Genomic DNA, 23,577 nt, shown 5'->3' on the forward strand with positions numbered 1-23,577 from the left:
GCGGTCACAGCACAGTGCCTGTGTTAGTTTCCACACACCGTCAGCTTCGCTCCACACAGAGCTGCAGCCAGGAGCAGGGCTGATAGCAGCCATCGCAGCTGCTGCTAATGCAATGTGACAGCAGAGAAGGAAACCTTTATTTTAATTCAAACAACAAAAGCCAAACAGCCAAACTTATCTGCGTGCCAAACATTTTCCCTCCCACACAACCTGTTCTTTTCTTCTTTTCTCCTCCGAAGTGAGAGCGTGACCGTCTCCTTCGCTCCTCCTGATCGTTGGTGGTGCTTTAATTTACAGCGTTTTATTTCAACTGAGTAATTTGATTGGACAAGATGAATTCCATGAGTGGTGATGCAGAGTACACTGGCAGAGGTAATTTTAACTGTATGGATCACTCTGTCTCAGCTGTTGTGAGCACGATGCATCAACTCTAACATAGGAAACACTACAGCGAATGGTGCTATGAAGAGAGAAGCAAACTATGAGTTACAGACAAATCTACCAGAATAACATGTGACTTAAACTATGAAATGTACAAAAAGTCAGAAACCAGGACAACATATGTTTATTGTGCCAAGTGATCGAATTAAAACTAATGCAATCAAGCATGATTAACTTAAAGTGTAGTTTACTTCCAAATCAGATAAACAGGCAATGCAACTCAACCCTCACCAATGCTGTGTACTTTTACCCAAATATGTAACATACTCGAAAACTTTTCAACACCCTCTAGTCCAAAAGTTGTAAAGCTGAGCAAATATCCATCCAAAATTATGGTGCACTGAGCTAAAATTTAACAAAAGATGACTATTTTAGAACTTAAAACTTAATTTTCTTTCCTTTAGTTTCAGTTTCAACCTGTGATTTAAGTCCCTTCAAAATAAAAGCACCAACCAAGATCGTGTTACATATTGGGAAGTATTTGCATAAAGATGCTATGAGGAGGATCTGTTTTAATTGGACTCCCTCACCACCTTCTGGCCCAGAGTCTCCGCACACTGTCGTAAATTATATTAGCGATGTGTGTGTTTGTTTTGGAATTAAATTGAGATCTAATTGTAACAAATTTTCTTTGTTTGAGACAACTTTTTACTGGATACAACGCGCCAAGGTAAGGTATATATCAGTAGAGTTACGTACTTGTACGATTTTAAACGTGACATTAAGCAAACGTTGTAGTAGCTGGCTATATGTGGTGCTATCGGGAGCCCGGCGCTCCGACGTATCTGTAGGCTAAAGCTAGGCTGTAAGTTAGTAGCTGTTTACATTCAGCATGGCTGGAAGCTTGATGCTCTAAGACAGTGGTTTCCAAACTTTTTACACTGATGTACCCCCATGATATGTTTTTTTTTTTTTTTCTGCCAAGTACCCCCTTATAAGTGCAAAGCGGTTTTTGTTGGAAAAAAAGATGTAAAACACAGCGCTGTAGTATTAGCGTCTATTGTATATGGTACTCAGTTTGTAAACTTAAGCTTATATTTGAATCAAACGTTGATTAAATAAATGGTGTTAAAGGATTTTTGCTTGGTTGTTTTTTTTTTAATATACATTTTTGGAATCTTGGGTACCCCCTGGGGAACCCTCAGGCACCCTCAGGGGTACACGTACCCTGATTTGAGAACCACCGCTCTAAGACATGTCTGTAATATGTAACATGAGTAAATCCTGGTTAGCTACTAGCTAAGGACATCATATGTCCTGCCAGTCATCTACCAAGCAGAGCTAGCGTAACCTCACTCTTCATTTTATTGATAGACTCTCAAGTTTGAACAGACCACTGCAGAATAACTGCTGACTGTGGGTTGGAATGAACATTAGCATAAACAGTTTAGCCCATGCGTTAGCCTTTAGCTCAGGCTGTATCGCTCTCCCATTTAGCTTTTTTCTGCTCTTCTTTTCTTTTTCTGTCTGACAGTTAGGCTCCTGTGTCCACCATCACTACAAAATTAATCACAGAAATCATTTTCTCTTCTCACTACTAAACTTCATCAACCTGTGTGGTGTTGTCATAGAGACTTAGACATGCTGTAAATCAGTCCAGTCATGCTCAACCCAATCAGGAAGCTAAGAAGTAGCTATTCAAAATAACCTGTAACCAGCAATATTGTAATCTCATTTTAAATCGTGGATTACGATCAGGCAAATATCTAGAAGGGAGACTTTTTCAAGATCACTTTCAAACTCCTCACAGCCCCTTTAAAAGCAATATCTGTACCTACAACTCAGGTCACAAACACAAAGGCCACTGTCCAAGAATTTGGCCTCTTTTAATCTGGTTTTCAGGCTTATATGAGTCAGTCCTTGTAAGAACAGTGTCTGGCAGAGGAAGAAAGAGAGACAAAAGAGACGTGGAGGTATTTGCAGATGTGGAGGAAGGCATAAAAACATTTGTCAAATCAAAGGCTGGAATTATTGCACAAAGTAGGGTCAGTTTCACATGCCACTTAGAGGTCCCATTGTACTGGTGCTGAACAAGACCCTCTTTATGTGACAAGCTTGAAAAACAACGTTGGCCCTGCTCATAATCAAATCTGTAGATCCCAACAGGCCAGCAGGCCCTGCCACTTGGAATTCTTTGCATTGGCCATGGTCAGGACGTGCCGTTTGGCCCCAACAATGGCAACATTGATTTTAGCGCCATGAGAATTTTGGTTGAGCTGTAAAAACTGGGACCGGGGGGGCTGGGACACCGATCTTTGGCTTTCCCAGGAGGGTGTGTGTGGAGCTGCAGGGGGAAGGTGAGTCACTGGGAGGCTCCAGGGCTCTGACCCACTGGACCTCTGGCCTAATTCAATCAGTCCAAGTATCATTAGCCTGCCATTATAAGACATTATCTCCAAGGCTGAACAGGACAGTTATCCCATGCCAGCATTGAAAGAAAATAGCAACACACACACTTCCTGTCCTCATTTTGCTTCCTTTTGCACGCCTGGACACTGCAATTGAAGGCTGATTGTCTCTCCACAATCAGGCCTTGTTTACATGCATCATTTTCAGAGAGTGGCGTCCATGTTTTGGGGAACTGATGGTACATTGATGTCTTGTTGCTAAGGGCCTGGGACAAGGGCTGCAGCATTAAGGCATGACCTTCCTGTTTAGCTGCATAGTAACTTACTCAGTTGATACAAATTACCCAGCCCTTCCATCCACCAATTTAGCCTCTCCTCACTGAGCAGGGGTCAGACTGAGCTCTTTCATGTGGCGTCTTTTGAAGTGGCTGCTGAACTACTGTGTGACTTTAGCACCCAGCGTCTTGATGCAAGGGGAGGGAATGCAGAGGGAGGGGAGGCCTGAACAATGAGCCCCCCTTAGAAAAGCCTCTAAATCTTTGTGGATTACTTCAAAAGAGCCCCCGGTGTCAAAGCCAGTGTTGTGGTGAGCTGGACACGCTGTTTTCCCCGGATATAAATGTTTTATTAGAGGGCACACCTCCTCAGGCTGTCAGTGCCAGAGGTGGGAGGAGGAACAAGGGGACACTGTGCAACCTGAGAGACACATCAAATAAAACGGCTTAGCATGTATGCTCTCAGCTTATGTAACAAAACGTTATTCATCAAACTGAATTAAATGTTGACTTTTTGACAGCTTTTCTCCGGGACTGTAATTCCAACATACAAAGAGCTACTTTTGGTTTATTATTCATATTAAATTACATTTCATTATGGTCTTATTCCGGTAGCTCATATGAGCATTTCCTGCTCCCTTGGCTATAAGCTTAAGATAGATTCAAGCTTTAAAGATCAGTTTTGTTGGTGAAAAATAAATGCATCTGAAATTTTTTGAGAGTTTTTGCAATAGTTGCTTTTGCGTAAATTGAATTAGGGCTTTTTTTTTTAACTACAAGAGGATGAAGAGGATCTTTAAGATAGATATCATGCAGAAACATTGCAACAAAGGTAGATAAGTTTAGTTTAGTTTAGTTTGGTCACTTTTAACACTCATATGCACTCATATTTTTGCATTAACATCAAACAATAAACACCAAAACAAGAAAAAAAGAAATGAACACAACAAACAACAAAACAGGACTGAAAAGATGAGGACTGAAGCCTTTCCTTATTTCCCCTTCCCTTTTCAATCTCATCTTCCACCCTAAACCCTTTGTCCATCCAAAATCTTAGACACATTATAATTTCACAACCCATTTCTATGATTTGTAATTACATTTTGTTCGAATAATTTCTTAAACCCATATGTTAGATCATTTTTTCATTTCTGTCTAATTCATTCCACAGACTAACTCCATCCACTGAAACACATCTTAGTTTAACATTTGTTCTGCTCTTTGTTTTTTGCAACCATACAACTCCCTCTGAGTTCATACTCACACTCTCTGATCTGGTGGTATATAATTGTATGTATTGTGCATCAGTGAGGCTTTTTCTAAAGTCCACAAGCTCACAAAATTTAAGAGTCTGTAGATTTATAAATAACTTGTGTGTTGACTCTCTTTAATCAGCTTGGTTTATGAGCCTGATCGCTTTCTTTTGAAGCAAAAAGCATATCTTAAATGTGGGCTTCATGTGTTGTATCAAATGATTTCAATTTTTTTTTTTTTTTATTTTGTATTGCAGTAAACCAAGTTTGACAAGAACATATGAGTCATATAAACTGTTGATTAAAATACACAAATTCATATTTAACTTTTTTATTGCTTCAGGGATATATATATATATATATATATATATATATATATATATATATATATATATATATATATATATATATATATATATATATATATATATATATATATGCTGCTTTTACTTTATTTTTATTTTTATCTTTAACTGACAGTATTATGGGCAGTATTTTAAATCCCTTTAGATATTTTTGTCCTTTGTTGTTTTAATTGTATAAATCCTTAATGTTTTTATTTTTACAGATGTTTTCCTTTCTTTTATTGGTGGTAGTTCTTAGTCTTCTATATATTTTAATGTTTTTCCTCACATTTCTTTTTTACCTCTCTTTCACTTCTTGTCTTCTATTTCTTTTTACTGGTTGCTTTTATGATGTAAATCGTATATATATATATATATATATATATATATATATATATATATATATATATATATATATATATATATATATATAATTTTTTTTAATTTTTTATTTTTCTTGACCTGGCCATTTTTGAAATTCTTCCAATTATTCCCTAATAAATTCATTTTCTTTTCCTTCCCTGTGTCTATGAAGTATTCTACAGTCTGTGCTTAAAGCAAGTCTGCACCATAGTGTTTCCTTTGTTGACCTCCTTAATTGTCTCTGTCATTATTCCAAAATAAATACACCCTTTCAAAGTAAAATACTCATATGACAATGATTTAAAAAAAAAAAAAAAAAAAAAACATAATTCAGGATAAATGATCTAAATTTTAAAAAGCCCCATCACATTATTATAAAAATATTTTAATATTGATGTTTGAAAGTTATTGGCCCAGATGAACTTCTTAATAATCTGTAATGAAGTGCCACATGTTCACACTGATGATTTGGGGATGTCATTTGCAGCATCACATTGCCAGACAAATATCATAATTTGCCAAAAGTATACATAATTCATCACCAATCAGTCTTGCCTCCCCGTGCCGGCTCCTGTGTTATCCCAGAGAAGATAGATGTGGGAGCGGAGTCCTTTGAGATCCAGATGGTACATTCCCAACAATAAGGTTTGGGCTTCCTTTGGAAAATGATCCTCTTCCTGTGTGCGGCTCTCATGTATCATCGTCAGACAGTAATGAGATGATGCTCTTGAATGAAAATCACAAAAAAAAAAAAAAAAGAAAAGAAAAAGCATTATCTTTCTGCTTCCAGTATTTCTTAATCTTGTTTCGAATTATAAGTAAACGTTTCGCCTTTCATAGCCTCTGAATCATGCGACAAACCACATGCACAATAATGCAATTTTTTTCCTAATATGTTTGGCAGCGCGATGAAGACTGAGTCAAAGCGGCTCACTCATTCTTCATGGTTGTATCACTAGCATATGAGTTTGTTTCCAAGAAAGGCCTCAGCCCAAAACATCTTTGTTAACCATGTGCCATTTATAAAAACATTCATTTTCTCTGCACCAACTTAATGAGCAAAGAGAAGAATGTGAAGCTTCAGAAAAAGATTTTTTAGTAGCTATTATCTCATTAAGCTAAGCTATGTTTTTCCGTCTGTTTGATGCTCCATTGGTTTGATGACCACTGTGTTCATTTTGCCAAGGCTTTGATAAAGTTAATAAAGCCTCACTTGGTGTCTTCTTTGTGTCTAATTGTTGCTTTTATCAAATTAAACCACATGATGATACTGCCATTTCAAACTCCTCACAATGGATGCATCGACAGACAGCTGCTGCGAAATATGGCAGCTCTCTTTTCTCCTCAGGACTACTCTGAAATTTTATATTTTGCTCTCTTTTCAAGAGGCCTTTTGTGACCCCTATTATGCATTCTAGACTTCACGTCAAAGAGCGGGGGAGAGATTTAATTTGTTGACGATTGCCACCGATCTCCTTTTAAACGGCTTTTAATTGATAACGGCAAGGGAGAGCGGTGAACTTTAAATAGACATTCTAATTATCGGCTTTAAGAAGCAGGGGCTTTTTGGGAAATGTTATGGCATTTGGAATGGGATTAATGGGTTAGCGAGGCGCTGGCCACCCCGCAGCTAAATGACATTAAAGAGGGAGATGAGTGGTGCTGCTGAAGGGAGCAAACCCACTAGTCACAGGAGCCAGGGCGCCCACTGCCTTGGGCACACACACCATGGGGTAACGTGTGGGGGAGGAAGAGGGGAGGGGGTATTACATTATCCAGCACTCCTAGACCTCAGCCTTACCAATACAGACACTTTGATACAGTGAGGCTGTACTTCACTGATGCAGCACTCTCATGGAGATGGATTAAAAAAAACAAAAAACTTCAGAGAATTCTTTCTGGCTTCAAACGTAAACAAATTAGCTTAGCTTTACAAGTTAGCAGAAGCTACACTGGAGGAAGTTAGTAACAAGTAAAGTTAGCCTGTACTACCGTGGACTTCTTAGAGGAATTAAGCAATAGCCCTACTTTAAAAAAAATCTATAGAGAAAAGTTGATGAGAATTTGATAATCACTATCAGAAAAACACTATCAATAACAATTTGACTTCAATTGATTTCTGATTGACCTCTGGTGACCACAACTGGTCCCAATTAAATCTATCCCTTTAACTTTTATCTGCAATTCCAATAGCAATTATTTTACTGTCAACAAACTCTGAAGGGGTTTTTATGTTTATAGTTTCAGAAATCTCTGTGATGTTATGACAAAGATATAAAAGACTGTTTGAATTCGAGGACAATTCAAAGACATTGAGACATTTAAACATCTCAAGACCCATGTCTACACTGCAAAAAAAAACAAAAAAACAAAAAAACGAAATCTTATCAAGTGTTTTTGTCTAATTTTAAGTTAAATTTGTCTTGTTTGACTTGATATGCGTCACATTCAAATGGTCAGTCCAGAAAAAATGTCTCGTTTCAAGTGATTAAAAAAAAGAGGTCTAAATTGCTGGTTATAAGTTATTCCAATTGAATACGAAACATTTGTTAGCACGTTTTTATATACTTGTTACAAGCAATTCAGACCTTATTTTTGTCTTTAAATAACTTGAATGTGGCTCATATTAAGTCTAAACAGACATTTTCAGATGAAAATAAGGCGCTGCCCAAGTAGCTGCCTGTTGCAGCAGCTCTCTCGTCTTTGTCCGTTTCTTGTAACTTTTTCGTCTCTTTTCGTCATCTTTGTATTTGGAGTGGATCATCACTTTGTATGGTTCATTGTTGGTCATGGACACCAAACTTTTAGTGGCTTCGGCGGTATTTTTTTTACTACTTTTCTCCTGTGTTTGTCTGGAGATCCTACATGTAACCATGGTTGCATTGTTTACATGCGAAATTAGCTGTTAGCAGCCTGTAGCATGTCAATGCTAACTAGTGTAGGGCTTGATAATTTCCCTCGTGCTGAGGAGGAGGAGGTGAGGATGACGTGCTGGTTCTCGGATGTGAGCTGGGAGGTGACGACGTGGACCTGTCCTTCCATCCATCATTGTTGGGAACGTGGGATCTAGCCCCGGGGGATGGACGAGCTAGCCGTGCTAACCCAGCGGCATCGTGCTGTTCACGGACGTGGCTGACGGAGCTGACATCGGACGCCGCGACACATCGGAGGAGCTTCGCCTGCTGTGAGCAGACAGGATCCAGGAGACAGAGACTGAACAGACTGCTGGGGAGGCTCAGTCCTGGTCCCTGTGGAGGTGGAGACTGGCTGGGCTGGAGAGTGGTGGACGGGATGTCGTCATCTAATTTCTTATGGACATTTTTGCACTGTCTATACTCTTTCTTACTTTTGTTTTCTTAAATGCTGCGGTGACTCCTGAATTTCCCCTCGGGGATAAATAAAGTATTTTCTATTCTATTCTATTCTATAAGACAAAATCACTTGGTAAGGTTTTAATGTATAGACACATCTTATAGACATGTCTTCACTTTTCAAGATGTCTCAAGACATCTCAACAAGTGTCTTAGACTCATCTTACGACTCTTTGATGGCTGGGTATGTACTGTCACTTGAATTTATTGTTTACTGCACATGTCCCAGGCATACTGTATGGTTGATCCCTTGATCCTACTTCTTGGACCAGCTGCAGTTAGTTTACCTGATCATTGTTTTTTGTTTGTTTATTTGTTTATTTTTATAAAACTTGCTTCATATTTTTGCTTACTTTTTGTCTGATTTAAAGTATAACTTGTCTTACTGCACTCTATATGAGCCACATTCAACTTATCAGTCCAAAAAATGTTGTGTTTTAAGTTGATTAAAGACAAAAATGAGGTCTGAATTGCTTGTAACAAGTTAAAAAAGAATGTACCAATAGAATAAGAAAACATTGCTCAAATATTTGCTTGAAACTAGAATAATGTCTTAATAAAACAACTTTTCTCTTGTTTCATTGGCAGATCTTTTCACTTGTTCCAAGCAATTCAGACCTTATTTTTGTCTTTAAATAACCTAAAATGACTTTTTTAACTGAACTTTTTTAACTGAAAAAGGGCCATAATCACTTGGCTTTTTAAGCTGTCTCAGGATATCTCAACAAATGTGTCTTAAGACACATCTTAAGGCATCTTGAGATTCTTTGATGGCTGGGTATGTACTGTCAATTTAATTCATCGTTTACTGTGCAACATGTCCCAGGTGTCATGTATGGTTGTGTCCAATTTATAGACCAGCTGTGGTTAGTTTATCTAAAAATAAGTCTTTTTTTTCCTTTACAACTTGTTCTTATACTGCAAAAAACTGAAATCTCATCAAGTGTTTTTGTCTTGTTTTAAGTAAAAATTATCTGATTACACTCCATATGAGCCACATTCAACTTATCAGTCTGGCAAATGTCAAAAATTTGCCAATGGAACAAGAAAAATTTGCTAGAAACTAGAATAGTGTCTTAATACAAGTAATTACAAGTTGTTCCATTGGCAGTTTTGTTTTGTTTTGTTTTGTTTTTTACTTGTTACAAGCACTTCAGACCTCATTTAAAAAAAAAAAAAAAAAAAAAAAAAAAAAAAAAAAAAAAAACCTTCAATAACTAGTCAGGTGAATGTGGCTCATTTTAAGTCTAATAAGAAATTTTCTACTGAAAATGAAACAAAAACACTTGATAATATTTCAGCTCTTTGCATTGTAACTACAGTTGAGGTCAAAATCATTGTTTGATAGTCTCCTGGCATGGACCCTATCTTCAGTTTGCCCTGGATTGTCAATGGGATTCAACTTATTGCTTTGTGCAGACCAGTCCAGTCCAGCAGGAGTCTCTTATGGGTTGTTGTCTTATTGAAAGACAACTCCACAACCCAGACCTAGTTTTGCTGCTGACTACTTAAGGTTTTCCCTCCAAATCTTCACATATCTTCCTGTCTTTATGAATCCTTCAACCTTGAGGAGATTCCCAGTCCCAGTCATCTCCACAGCATGATACTCCCACCTCTGTGTTTACCGGTGGGCACTGTATTCTTTGGATTTCCCCCATCTTTTTCCAAACATGAGCATTGTCTCTTTGGTTTTTGAGGTATATTTTTGTTTCTGTTTGCAAAGTAAAATAATGTAAGTATTTAAAATAAAACCAGGATGTTTGGAAAAGCTGTGTTAAAAAATTGATTGATCTGTTTAGTGGCACTTGGTAAATTTTGAAAAAAAAAAAAAAAAGACTTCAAATCTTATGAAGCGGGGCGGGGAGCTAGATTTGACCTTAACTGCACTTAATCACATAGTCTCATGTTGCTGTTCCCAAAGATGTCCCTTGTTGGTGTCCTCTCAGTACCTTTTTGTTCCTTGGCAAAGAGAAACTGTTTGATCTCTTTTCAAGGAATGATGTGTTCTGATATGGTGAAGATCTGTTGCTAAAATTGACTAAGGATAAAAAGAGACAAACGACAATTCACAGGCAGAGGGTGGAACCATGTGTTTTTCCTTTGGCTCAATAACTAAATGCTCTGACTGAAAATATTAGTTTTATGTTTCAGACATGGTGGATCCAAAAATGTACACCCATTTTTTTTTCCCAGAGTCTAAATAATGTCAACAGTCCATATTTATGGATATTTGTGTAAGTCTTACCAAGTGTGCTTTTGAAAATTAAACAACACAAATCATTTTTGATCAGCAAGTCACTAGAATTTTGCAGAGCCGAGAGCTGTTTCCTGTTGAGTTAAGGTGGTATTTCTTCTGTCAAGTCTGGTCTGGTTAAAGAGTTTTTAAAGCCTGTGGGGAAAGGGATGACTTGAATGGTTTTCCCATCCTTGGAAGCCAAAACTAGCTGGCTAGCAGCTGCCTTATCAAAATCTGAACAAAGCTGCTGTTGACAGCTGGCATGTTGAAAAATGAGTGCCTCATTATGTCCTGTCAGTTAGGAAGGAAGAAAAAGGATGACCTTAGGACACATTTTTGTGACATTGAACACCAGAGTGAGTGTGTCATCCTCATGAGGACAGTTCCCTCATGTTGAAGTAAAGAAACACTGAATATGAAACATTTACCTGAATTAAATGTTCAATAAAATCAGAGTTATCTGTAGGATCATGATGTTTTTTTTGTTTGTTTTTTTTAACCGGAACTGTGTCCTGTTTAGACAAGGTAGCACAAATTAATAGAACACGACTGTTGTTGTTGTTGCTGTTACAGGACACTCCAGAAATTAGAAGAGCAGGGAAATCTGTGTGATGAGTTATACAGACGGCTTGAGAGCCAGCACTGTCCGCTAACTCAGACAAATCCTGAAGAGTGTCTGTAACCAAGTTCCACTCGTGACAGCAGTAACACTCAGCATCTGTGGGCACTGAGACAGCTCATTTACACCACTGAGTATTTCCGACTCTATCTTGATGTCCCGTGTCCGTGGATGTTTCCTCTGTATTCCTTTCAGTCGCCATCTGTAGCAGCTCTTCTTCTGTGTACTCCGGTTCATACATGTATCCTTTTGGTTCCAAAGTGAATGGAACTTCATCGTCGCTGTCATAGTCACTCATTTTGAATTTCCTACGCTGCCTCACAATCCTTAGAGTACAAACAAAAGAATTACTATACTTGATCAAACTTACACGAGGCTACAACCGGCACCCGAAGCATAGCTTGTTTACATTCCCTACAGCTGAAAAGAGGAGGGGGGACGGAGCGCGCTAGCGCTGCGCGGAAGGATACATGACCAGTTAGTTAGGTCTGGATAAATGTTTATATTTCCAAAGACTTAATGCATTTAAAAATTATTTTATGTAGCGTAATCTTAAACTGTGGTATTACTTTTTGATTTTAGTTCTTGTAGGCAGAGAAAATAGCCTTTGAATCTGGTACGGTATTTCCCTGTTAGCGCCTATTTCCTTGTCACCATCGATTACAGTCTGTGTCTTACTGAGGGAGAGGAGACACCTTTCTACTGTATCTAATGTCCTTAGAGGTCACATAGAGCTCATACAACCCCACTTAAAAAAACTGAACTGTCCCTTTAAGACACCTGACTCAATCAGTAGCTTGAATGTACAGCATTAAACTTTTATTGTTTTAATATCATTTATTACTTTTCGAAAAAGTTGTAGTCACCACTTTGTATAAATACCATTAAGTTGTCTGAGAAAATCATGACTTAAACTCAAATTAGACTGAAATGAACACTGAATAAAATGTGATTAAACATGAGTTCCACAAATTTCCCGCTCAAAATTGGCCAAAACATCACACGACACAGAGACAAGAGAAGGACTTTATTCAACCACAGTTTTCTGAAAATGACTTAATTGTCAAAGTTAACACTATCCCAAATTATGATGTTCAAAGGAAACCTTTGTTGACACGGTAAAGGCACCAGTGTCTATTTTGTCCATACCTGAGGCATCAGATTTTATTTTTCTTTTGCTTGTTTGTGTTATACAATTTGAAGGTTCTCAAAGTAAGGCCCAAAACTTGTGTGATATCAATTAAAGATATTTCATTTTTAGGTTTTGCATGCTAGAACAGAACATTCAAATTGATTTGACAGCTTTCTTTGAAACTGGTTTTCCAAATGGAAAAGGTCTTTTTTAAGTTTTCCGCTGATTTCTTAACATGTGGGACATTTTGCTTTCATTTTAATCACATTTCATAAGACTGTTAGCACAACTGAGGGACCCCTCATTGCAGGTATGAAAGTGGCCAACCACTCAGACTGAATCAGGTCTTAATACACACCCCAAGCATGCTAACAGCCCTGACTAATTCAGCCCGCCTGGGCCTCAGTGAGACTCAGTGGTCTTGCTGGGTGTTCCAGACAGAGACCCCAGTCCCCTGTGGTCTCAGACTGGTGGCCCCAGGTCTGGAGAGGCTTCAGTGATGGATCAGCTGAGGATGAACTGTAGGGGACCAGGCCGGCACCTGGGGGTTTACCATGGTGTGGTGGTAAAGCGTTTCAACCACACACATCATACCTTGCTCTGTAACTTACTTCAGTGTCTTAACTCGCTGCTTTTTGGAAGAAACGTCTCTTATTCTCGCACATCAACACATTCTCAGTCAAACCCATGACTCATCTTTGATGGTTTGGTATTAGTACAGACCCATGAATACAGTCCTTATGAGCCTTATCACCAGTGCTCCTGTTTGTCTGGGTTTCAGGCAGAGGACGATAGAAAAGTCACCACAGGGAAAACTGGCTCGTGGCAGCCAAGCGTTCACACCAGTGAGTCTGTGGCCCTTGGCTTTTAGTGAGACATGGCGTGTAGGGACAAGGTCATGTATTTATTTAAAGTTTTTTGCCGCTATTGTTTAAAACATGACAACAGGCAAACTTTGTAAACTCTGTTTTTGGCGTAGTTAATGGTCCAGAAGGTGGGCAGACAGTTTAGTGTTACTCACATCTTCGAGTGCTCATCTACCAACTCCAACCTCACCAAAGTAGACTCTCAAGTTTGAACAGCCCACTGCAGAATAACTGCTGCATTTTGGTTGGAATGGACATTAGCACAACCAGCTCAACCTGTGTTTACACTGTAAAAAAAAAAAATCCTGTTGTTTTTTTGGTGGAAAAAAATGACAACTGTGGTTACCAGAAAAACACCATGAAAATATGAAAAAAAATGTTAACAGCTTTACAGAAGAACCTGCCAACTCTACAGTTTTAAACTGTTATTTACAGACAAATTACATTTTAAACCAGTAAAATCAACAGCTATTCTTTGCTAAATTAGCATCACCACAATGCTATATACACTATTTCCTTCAGTTAGACTGACATGCAGTTGTTGCTTGTTGTACAGTGAATCTTATTCAATTTCACTTAAAAATACCAGAGAAAGTACATTGTTTACCTGTGAAATCTTCATGATGAAATAGAGCTGTTAAATTTGACGCAGAAATAAAAGGTTTACTCATTTCTTTATTTCTTATTTTGACGTGCGACTAACGCACGCATTCTGTTTATGACCCTCGGCCCCCACCGTAGATTGGGAAATCAGGACTCCAAGTGCAATCCCATCAGAGTCAGCACAATTAGACACAGAGAGCACTGCTCTAGCTTTAGAGGCTTTTTGACTTGTGTTGTTTTGGTCTGACAAAGCCCTTTAATCCCGCTATTAGCCAAAATGATTGTTGAGAGGTGCACTCAAAGCGATCATACATATGCACTGTTTGCGTGCTCGTGCATGAAGTGAACCGTGCTGAAGCCTACCTCTCTGAAGCGTGCCAAAGCAGAGAAGTGACTCAGGTTCAAGCAGGGCACACGTGTGAGTCATTCCTCAACAGTGTTGGAGAAGTCACCTTTAAAAAGTAGTGTTTGCTCGTTACATGTTACTACTTGAAAAAGTTGTCCCTTATTTTACTTAGTTACACTCTATGGAAAGAAACTTTTGACGCTAATTGTTACTTTTACATTACTTTTATGGTGCTAAGACTTCAGGCAGAACCCCATCCCATTCCCTAAATGTGTATAGGCCTTCATAAAGTTCTTCTATGGAGGACATAGCAGGTTATTCTCTTGTGCTCTTTATTTAAAAAAAATGCCACAGAGCACTTGACAAGAAAAACAATAATGCCATGATGACCAACTGCTCTCCCCATGCTTTTGCAAAAACCAGCTTCAGTGTGGAATGAAAACCTGCAGCTATTGTGCATCCCCTTCATCAGTGTTGCTGTCAAATGGGTCCCTGGGAAAAGTAACGTTGTGCCCAACTCAAAAAGAAACTACATTTCGTTACCTCATTTTCAGTAGTAACATGTTACACTGCTTTTTACCCCAAAAAAGTAGTTAAGTTACTGTAATGAGTTACTTTGTAACTCGTTACACCCAACACTGCTCCTCAATAGACACTGGCTAAACAAGTTGGTCTTTAGGGTTGCGTGCTTAAGCACGGTACAGTTTGCCAGTGTGACCATGTCCTCAAATACCACTTGCTGGCCAAGCATACAGGGGCTGCAGAGAGATACATTGTGTGAGATAATTTTTTAAGTGTGAAGTATTCAGAGAATTATCTTTTTTTTTTTCGGCCAAAAGTACATGTTGCAAAATGCGTCTGTTGTAGTGATACATGAGCTCTATCAGTTTGTGTTGCACTGTCAAAAAAAAACAGGCTATTTAGTTCAACTTAAAAATAATCCCTTTAAGGTACATTTGGAAAAGATTTTTAAAAAGTGAAATCATGGACAATCATTCGATTAATTGCAATTAAATATTTAATCGATTGACAACCTTACTAAAAAATATCAAAGTTTACTCCAAAGTCACTGCTAATGTAGTGTATTTTTCTGTGGTAATGTCATAGTTTTACCTCAATACTGCAGAGAAAATACACCAGTGATAGACTTCTAGTGTTTGGCCATTTCAGAGTAAAGTGTTACCTTCCTCCTTTTTTCTTTTTGATAATCCAGTTTAAGTGTCCACAGTTACAAAATAAATCCAAGAAATCTTATTCTTCAAAGGCCAGAATTTGCTTCTAATGTGTACAATTCACTTCTCATTGCTACTCTTTGCAAGTCAGTGTCCTGTCATTAAAGAAACTTTTGGTCCACGTGTTGTAAATTGATTTATGTTTTCCAGGGAAGGTCTGACCCCATTTTGGATACTGAGAAATTACATTCAGAGATAACCCGTCTTGATGCTGATAATCCAATTTTACATTGTGGAATATGAACGGGCAAACATGTAAAAGTGAGACTATTTCAAGATCATTAAGGACGACCTAAATCAACAAAACCTGAGAAACCATACACCACCGTGAGGACGCTGCTGACGGCTTTGACCACAGGCTACTTTCTTGAACATTAACCGTCTCCAGTTTTAAATGTGTGCTGTCCTTTCAGCCTCTCTTTGTCCATCCTGACTTACCCTCCCATCATCTTCTCTCTTTCCCTTGCACACACACACACACATACTCACACACACCCACACAGAAATCCTCATTACCTCATTAGCAGCGGCAGCTCTCATTTAGCTCTTTAATGACGGTTCTAGATGAATGGGCCTGGTGCTGATCCCAGTGCTGTGACTGGATTAGTGATAATGACTGATCTATGGGAAGTGTGACAGCCTCATCTCAACTCTCCCCAGGTCTCATCCTCTAGCCTGGGGCAGACCAAAGTGAGGTCCACAAGCCAAGTCTGCCCCTTCACACACTCTCTCGGACTGACACATACACAGTTAAGGGCTTGATAAGACAACTTCTGATAAGACTATGGTTTGAATACCGTGCGATTTCATTGCCATGTGCTTTATGTGCCTGAATCTGCAGCTTTTCCCATCAGAGGGACTGTAACTCTCACCCAGCACTGTTTACCGCGCTACCTCGCTACACATAAACAAAAGCCAGAGTTGTACTCGTCTGCAATCGCTCTTTAATCCAGTGCAGCCCCTCATGCATGTATGCAGCTGTTTTCTTCTGTTAATTACGATACCACCAGGGTAAACATTATTGTCCTCTAACTTAAACTTCAGCCCAAAACAAAGCCGGCGCAGGCTGTGTGAAGTGGGGATGTCGTGCTTTGCTGTGTGACATGAGCCAATTATTCAAGCATATAAAGCCTCAAAATATTTATCCTGCCCCGTGTTATACAAGGCTTAGGCCTCAAAAAACAAATAGATGGCTGCATCAAAGGCGCACGGTGTAAACAGCAGAGTGGAAAGACAATAAATGACCACCACTCGAGGAAGGCGGGGGACGGTTGGGTGAGAGAAGTTTGTGAAAAGTCAGTCATTGATTAGAAAACAGACATCAAACAGTATCCATGTATGGCTTTTCCAGCCCAGGAGCTAGTCTGTGGCTCATTTTTCATCCTGTTTCCAGTGACTGAGTTATGATTGGATAACACAAAGAACATAATTTGAAAGTGTAAACAAAATATGATCACCTAAACATACGAAACGGGTGGTCAGAGACAGATGTGGCCACATTCAGATCAAGATGCCACATGGATCAGCTTTGTAAATAGCGGTAATGCAGCGTAAACATCTCATTATGAAACACACACGGGCAAAAAGCAACCGTTTGAAAGCAGAACAAACTTTCAGATCAGTTCAGAAGATTCTCTATAGAAAAATGAAAGAGTTTGTATACAAGTATTGGTATTATATCTAATTTTCATCAGACTTAATTGATTTCCCTTGTTTTTTTGTTTTTTTGTCTTTTTCATTATTACGGAAGGGTTATGTTTTTGTGTCTGTAACCTCTTGATTAAGGTCACAGAAAAGACGCCATGAGAAAAAAAGCCGTCTTTCTGATATTAAACCTAGCTTGAACAGATACTCCAATTTCAGAATCTAAAAGCAGAGGCTTCAGTTTAGCAACACAGATACTGGGAATTTTATCTTATCCTTGAAAACCACCACAGGGCACTTCTAAGAAATGATAAATTCACGTATTTATGTGATGACAGTGTAAGATTTTTCTCTAAATATGACTCATGTCCCCTTCATAGACACATTCCCATACAGGTGATAACCACATGCAACTATAAAGCAATGCAGATGTGCTGCAGTTCATCAACTGGCCACTTGAGGCTGGTGACAAAGTGAGTTATTCTTCAATAGACCCCTGTGCTGTTTGTAGACAGTTACAGCTGTGCTGCTGTTTGGCAAAGGAAATAATGACACGAGACACAATGGTTTGTGGAGCCAAGCAAGGAGGTTCCCCAACAAAAGATGAAATCCTGACCTAAAAAACTCAACCTGAAGAAAGTTTAACAACTCGTGGCTCTGTGTGAAATTAGTGAGTGGATGGAAAACATCAACCAGTGGACAAATATTCACAGGATGGATTTTTTTTAAGCACATAAGTCACACAATGTTTGGTCATTTACAGATCACATACAATGTATAAATTCATAGCTCTTCTTCTGGCTTACAAAACAGTGACAAGAACAGCTCCTGCCTACCTGGGGTCCCTCATCTAGGTCTACACCCCTTCTCACCCACTACCCTCTGCTTGGAAGAGACGCCTGGTGCTCCCAGCCCAGTGCGGCTCTAAATCTCTAGCCAGACTCTTCTCCTCTGTTGTGCCCAAACTCTGTACGATCCACAGAGTCCCTTTCTACTTTAAGAGATGTCTGAAGACTCATCTGTTCAGGAACCACTTCAGCGCTTAAGCTAACCCTTCTCCTCTTTGTCCTCAGGGGTAGAAGCACTGATCATTGAATGTTGTTGAAGGTTGAACAATATTTTTGAAGCGATTAATTGTGGTTAGTTATGGCTAAATTCTTCTTACACTTAATGGTAGCACCTGCAGCCAAATAACTTGTAGCACTGTGTCTCCCTAACTAAGGTTTTCCCTTTTTGTCAAAATTCATGCTTAGGTTTTATATCCCTTTGGACAAAAGCGTCTTCTAAATGAAACTGTATAATTGTACAATGAACCAGAAACCCTCCGAAACTAAAGAAGAGCACACAAGACACCAGCCAGAACGCCATGTTCAGACAGGCTGACTGCACCAAACACACCATTTCTGCTGATGCCTATCCTCCTGGTGGAGGAACAGTGAGCAGTCATGAAAGTCTGTGTGGTACTGCTTGTGACCTGCCTCAGCTGTCGCAGTTTTGGGTTTTAGAGCCATGTGTGACCAATTCTGAACATGTAAGAGTTCATTGAAGTCTAAATTAAAACTGAAAGCAGCGCAAAAGTGCGTGGCCATTCTGACGTCAGATGTCAGAAACAGTACACTACTGTGAACTCAAGATCTACTGAATTCTGAGTTTAAAGTGACCAAGCTATCTGTTGACTTCAGCTCAATATGCGGGTCATTTTTTATTTTCTATTTTTTTGGGCTAACTAGTTAACAAGGTCACACTGTGGCTGCAAGCTACTGAATTTGTTCCTGTATCCAACCTCAATCCATTTGCAAGGTTTCACTGCAATTACGTTTCATTTGCCAAAGCTCTAAATCCAGCTTTTACTTTGTGTGGTTTAAGGGGCTGTGAGGAGTTTGAAAGTGATCTTAAAAAAGTTTCCCTTCTGGATATGAGTGATCGTAATCCACACTTTAAAATGAGATTATCAGCGTCAATATTGCTGGTTACAGATTATTTTGAATTGCTATTTCCTAGCTTCCAGGAAGGGCGGACTGGGACCAGATTGATGTATGACAACACCACCCCAGCCGACAAAGTTTAGTAGTGAGAAGAGATAAAACATGTTTTTTTCTCTGCTGATTTCTATGATTAATTTTGTGGTGATGGTGGACACAGGAGCCTAACTGTCGACAGAAAAAGGACAGAAGAGCAGAAGAAAGCTAAACAGAAGAGTGATACAGCCCAGGCTAAAGGCTAATCAGCCTTTAGCTTGGGCTGTATCACTCTATAACACAGGAGCTAAGATGTTTGTGCTAATGTCCATTCCAACCCACAGTCAGCAGTTATTCTGCAGTGGTCTGTTCAAACTTGAGAGTCTATCAATAAAATGAAGAGTGAGGTTACGTTAGCTCCGATTGGTAGATGAGTGGCGGGACATAACCAGGATTCACTAACATTATTACAGACATGTCTTAGAGCACCAGGCTGCCAGCTGTGCTAAATTATTATTTAACAGTTCTTTATTGCGAGGAATAACCCCTCGAGATAAGTTATCTCGTTTTCGAGGGGATCCTCAGATTCATAACAACATAAAGAGCAGAGTAGCGTAATACAAGATAGCAAAATTATATATACATATGAAAAAGTATCTATATACATAAACAATAATAAAATAAAAATAAGAAAAATAAAAATAGATAAAATAATAATAAATAAATAAATAAATCTAAATAAACACAATAAGCAAGAACATAAAAGCACACACACACACATAGACATAAACCAGCTCTGTATGTTCACCTCTCCCACCCAACACTGTCATTACTGTCACATTACATTAAATGAAAAACATTACAGTAATGATGTTATTACAATCATTTATAGTCTTTCAAAGATAAAAATAAAAAAATCACATGACCAAGTTCGTTTATGGTCTTACAAAGCAAAGTAATTACAACAAAAGTGAAAAGTCACATGACCAAGTTTGTTTAAGGTTGTACAAAGCAAAGTAATTACAGCAAAAACGAAAAAAAAAAAAAAAAAATCACATGGCCAAGTTCATTTGTGGTCGGACACAGCAAAGTTATTACAACAAACAAATTTGAGCAAACTAGAAACAATGGCAGGTATTCTGAAGATATGTTAACAGAGCGATACAGAATGAAGTTAATGAAGTTACAGAGCGAATAAATACAGGAAGATTGTTCCAGTCATCAGGGGCCCTAACACGAAATGCATGTTTACCTACTTCTCGCTTAACTCTTGGAACTGTAAAAAAAACATTTGTTCATCATGTCTTAGGTTATGCTGCGAGTTATAGAGCACTAGATGTTGCTTTAAATAAATATAAACGACTACTAAACTACATACAAACTGACAGTGTTTACTGTCATCATGTTAGCCTACAGATACGTCAGAGCACCGGGCTGCCCATGTTGCCAACATATAGCCGGCTACTACAACGTTTGCTTGATGTCGCTATGTAGCGCCATGTAACTGTACTGATAAATACCTTACCTATCCAATTTTCATTTAATTCCAAAACAGACATGTGCCTCGCTAAAAGTAATTTACGACAGTGTGCGAAAACTCCGGGTCAGAAGCTGGCAGGACGCAGTCCAATTTAAACAGATCCTCCTCATAGCATTTTTAATGAAAAAACTTGGTTCGGGGCCAACCTCATAACCAGATAAGGATTTTAAATAATGATTAACATGAACAGAATTCATGTTCATAGTAACTTGTATCAAAATATTAACAATGCTAATAAGTATCAATATCATCCTGATATATATGGTGAAGATGCTGAACTCGAATGTCACAAACCAATCAGTTATGTTGAAGTTGCAACATCTATTATTTCCTCCGTCTGTCAGTACCACTCACTGTTCCCTCCCTAGGAGGTTGGAAATGAGCAACGTATTCACAATGTAAGATAACCAGAGCTGCATCAGAGTTTTCTGTGGTCGAAACACAAAATAATGAATTTCCCTTTGGGGATTAAAAAAGTACATTCTATTCTCAACTGTGGAGCATACCCCGAGTACAGATGATCATTTTATCTTAAAGAGAAGCATGAATTGTTTTTTAAAAAATGGACATAAAGGGAACATTCGCCGAGGTTGAAAATCTGTCTGAATCAGAAATGCTGTTTTGATTTTGTAGCCCACCTACAGAGAGAGTTAGACCACATTAACAATTACCAGATGTCCTGGGAAAGTGCTAAACAATAATCATTGATGCTGAAAAGTCTGACAGAATTCAGGGGGTAACAAGCACTTTTATTCCAGACACCACATGTGAGGCCCTGATGGTCTTTTTTGTATGCTTGAAATGATTGCTAATTCAAACATCTTGCTTTCCACACATATTCGATTGCAAAGACAACATTCAAACAGAGGCAAAAAAAGATAAGATCACTGGAAAAGCTTCTAAAAAAGCAGCAGGTTAGCTCAGTTAGATCAACACACATGACATGAACAGGAGCTCAGTCCTTGTCTCAGTGATCTATATCTATCCCAGCCCTTAAGCCAATTCCGTGTTATATTCTAAAAAACAAACAAAAACCTGTGATAAAAAGAAAAATTATTTGCAAACTTTATGACCAACTCAGTAAATTCTAAAGTTTATGCACCCGTCGTCCAATTGGCCGTGGTTTGGTTTTGTGGCGCCAGATCTTGTAAAAACATCTGTCTGTGGCAGAGTTTATAGTTTTAGGCGCCATTTAATGTGAAGATCTAAGACAGAAGTTTGCTGCCGTGTTAATACTGTCATCTTCAGATAAGTGCAACCCATTCACAAGTAGATCCACTGTCCAAGGAAATATCGCCAGTGAAGTGAGGGAAAGATTATTTATTCTTCGACTGCAGAAAGACTCCAGTCACACCATGCCGCCTTACATAAGTTCATTGATCATTTTTAGGCCCTGCAAAGTGTCTGCCTCCAAACAGCTTCCAACACGGTGACCACATGGTTTAGCAAATTAGCCAAAAGGCAACACAATTTATTCAGTTATTTATGTGTCGTTTGTCAAGGGAAGAGAAAACTGGTTAAGATGGTTATTCAAGATTGCTGTAAAAATATTTGAGGTTTTTTTTTTAAGTCCTATCACCCAGCCTTTATCCCTTCTAAGAAAATAAGTTTGATGTAGACATTTTGATTGCAAATAACTATGGTACTGAAATGAATCATGTTCCAAACGTGTACATATACATTTTCTGTCAAATGCACAAATGAAACCTAAGTTTAATGTCTCACAAAACTGCATTTTGTCCGTGCAAAGGCTTCATGTATAAAGCTTAAACTTTGTACATTCTGCAGAAACTAAAAGAAGTCAACATAGAGATCTTTTATGGATCTTTTTTTTTTGTTTTTTTTGTTAACTTTATTTATTTATAATAATAATAATAATAATAATAATAATAATAATAATAATAATAATAATAATAATAATTATTATTATTATTATTATTATTATTATTATTATTATTAGTGCTGGGCAAGTTAATGCGTTACTTTCACATTAACCCGTCAATCTATTAACGCTGTTGAATATTTTATCGCACATTAGTGAATGTTGCTCACATGCTTTTATTTTGTAAATGTCTGTTGCTGACTGCGGTGGAACCAGAAGTGAAATTGGCGGGAAAACACGATGAGTAACCAAAACAAGCATGGAGAAGAGGGGCAACGCCACGGCACTTAAAGGCGCTCGCCGCCTAGTGTATCAGTCCGTGTGCACGGCGTGCCAGATATAAACAAACGCAGGTAGTCTGCCAGGACGAAGAGACACGAAGAGAACTAGAGCCTTATTTAGAGGGTTTTTTTTGTGTGAAAGTAATGCGCTGAAAATTCTCTAAATAAAGCGTGAATGCAGACCCATATCAGAGTTTTTCGGTGGGAGTCCGTTTATTTGTATTTTTGGTCAAGTAAAATATGGCCCCATCTGAGTGCAGAGGAAACCTGAAGAGGAGCAGGGAGGGGGTGTTTGGTGCGAGCGCCCTGGGCTTCTGCTGCACAAAAACACTGCTGTAGGGGTAATTTCTGCCCTAAACCTTGTGATAGGAACCAACTTGTTCCATCCCAGAGTATCACTTTAATGCCCTGACAGTGGCAATAAGCTTTAATTTTGTATTTACATTTTGTAAATTTGATTTGCACTAAATATGTGATTTAACTATTACTGTATAACAAGAACTGATTTAGTGTTTGCATGACAGATGTTATGGCACTTTCACAATATGATTAATTATGATTGATCAGGGAAATCATGTGATTAATTACAATTAAAAGTTTTAATCGTTGCCCAGCCTTAATTATTATTATTATTATTATTATTATTATTATTATTATTATTATTATTATTATTATTATAACAAAAAAAGAAGTGTAATATAGCATGATGGCCTGCAGCTCTTTTTTGTTTTTTGTTTTAAATTTTGCACTAGGTGATTTGTAAATAAAACTTTGTGAGAGAAGGGGCAGACATAACAAGAACCATTCTTTTTTTCTGCTCCCTTTTCATTCATATGTATGATT

This window comes from Halichoeres trimaculatus, unplaced genomic scaffold, assembly GCF_033239565.1.
Source record: "Halichoeres trimaculatus isolate MK-OKI-2021-1 unplaced genomic scaffold, fHalTri1.1 fHalTri1_scaffold_4, whole genome shotgun sequence".
Lineage (NCBI taxonomy): Eukaryota > Metazoa > Chordata > Actinopteri > Labriformes > Labridae > Halichoeres > Halichoeres trimaculatus.